At 40.0% G+C, this 2076-nt stretch overlaps 1 non-coding gene across 1 annotated transcript; it reads right to left on the bottom strand.

Moving 5' to 3' along the window:
• Positions 1 to 414: 414 nt before the first annotated feature.
• Positions 415 to 487, bottom strand: trnar-ccg (transfer RNA arginine (anticodon CCG)). Its single transcript has one exon. It is a non-coding gene; the product is annotated as a tRNA-Arg (tRNA).
• Positions 488 to 2076: the final 1589 nt, after the last annotated feature.

The following is a 2076-nucleotide window of genomic DNA, read 5'->3' as shown; positions in this document are numbered from 1 at the left end:
CTGGGCTTTACTTTAAATACATTCATCTTCATAATTACATTGCATCTACAATTCACATACAGTGCCTGTTAGCAGGGAAACTCAATCTACTCTGTGCAACACGCTGCAGCTCCATCAAAAGTTAACAAGGTGCATATTTTTAAAGGCTCCTGGGCCTACTGAAATTTTCTAGAAAGGCCGTGATCCTCTTGGATAGCCATATCGTGGCAGCAGTAGGTCAGCTTCCTGGTGGAGAGCTGCACTCTACTGAGCACACTGTTCTAGTTTGTAAATGACATCACAGGATTTTTAAGTGTTTAAGTTGAAAGTGTTGTCAAGCTCTTCCTTTAGCTGCCATTAGGGGGTGCAATGCAACAGAAATACCAAGTGTGCATGAAGGTGTTAGTATGAGCCACTCAACATAAACATCTTTCTCGACCCAGGTGGGACTTGAACCCACAATCCCCAGCTCCGGAGGCTGATGCCTTATCCATTAGGCCACTGGGCCACTGGAATAAGTATCTATAATAATAAAAGAAATATTGTCAGACAAAACATTCAAAATGCCACAGGGCTGTCCCATGTTGAGTCTGCAGAAGGAATCCAGTCCACTGAGACAGACAAAGAATAAAACTGTTTAATGTTGTTTTCGTCTGTGATTCAGTCTTTCTTTCAGAGTCTACCAAACTGGGCTAATGAGCTGAACTTGTAGCATGGAGACTTTCTCAGCCTCACAGACATCGTCATGCACATTTCCCCAGAGGTCTTTAAATCAAGGTTCTGGTGTCTGTTTACCCACAAAAGTGTGATGCTTTTCTTAAAATGTGTCACTATCAACTATGCAACATCATAAACATTATTTCCCTGGGAGGTAAAAAGAAATGGTGCAGTATCTCGCCCCGCTTTCCTGCATAATGAGCTGTTTCCCACTCACAGTGCAGAGGAGCATGCCAGACTGAAGATGTATGCATGACTGAGTTAAGAAGGAGGCCTGCAGCTCCTTTAACCTCCTACTCTTCAGTCACTTAATCAATCATATGCTCAAACAACTTAGCAATCCATCCATATGTACTGTTCATCAACCAAACAATTGATCTGTATATTTATCAGGAAAGTCCAAACATATAAATGAATGCAGTCCAAAGTAGAGGAGTGGTTACCAAAATTGTGCAGAGGAGAGAGCCAAAAGAAAAAGACCGACAGACTTGGCGTGGGATGTTGATTAAATTATGGACATCGGCCATCTTGCTGCTCTTATGTTTTGCTTTGCGTATAAAAACAGGAAGACAGATGGAGCTGATTATATTAACCAGCTAAACAGGACAGCATAATGCATGCCTTGTCTCAACTAAAATCTTTGTAGACACTCACCACAATATTAATATCAGGTGTGAAGAAACCTACAACACTGAACCACCATCACCCACATGAAAACTGGGGGGTGTATTGGTGTATTTTTTTTAGGAATCTTGAGATCTTCCAGAGCCATATTTCCTAAAGTTCTGTGTGTTAACATGAGTGACACAATTTTAAAGCAAAGAACAACAAAACTCAGATGCTGGAAAGATTTTTGCCTTAGATTTCACAATATTTCATTGTTTAACAGAGAAGCTAGTCACTGTTATGGCCACAAATCAAGTCACAATAACCCAAATTACAGAAAAAAATGACATCACAGTTTACAGTGGACGCCAGCATTGGAGAGTTCAGTCTGGACGACAAAAAGTTGAGAATAACTTGGAAGCTTTGAATAGCTGGAATCAAGTTCGAACTGGCAGAACTGTTTCTGGTGACCAAAAAAAAAAAAATCTAACAAACAAGGGAAAGCAGAGAAGTGACTGCCAGCTGAAGGTGGAGGTAGATTGGAAAAAAACAAGCTGTGGCCAACTTTTCTTGGCTAAAGACCCTGTTGACCGTCCGCAGATGTTTCTGTGGTCACTCACCTGTTCGGGAAATGAACAGACATATGAGGACTGGTAAGCTTTGGAATGCTATTTAAGACAATATTAAAAAAATAAAAATATATGAATAAATAAAATGCCTATAAAATAAATCCTGAAAATAAAATTGTTTTCAAAGGGTGACTGATATTTCTTC

Source organism: Epinephelus moara, chromosome 5 (assembly GCF_006386435.1).
Source record: "Epinephelus moara isolate mb chromosome 5, YSFRI_EMoa_1.0, whole genome shotgun sequence".
Classification (NCBI taxonomy): Eukaryota; Metazoa; Chordata; class Actinopteri; order Perciformes; family Serranidae; genus Epinephelus; species Epinephelus moara.
Note: the sequence above shows the minus strand (reverse complement) of the source record. Positions and strands in the feature narration are given on the sequence as shown.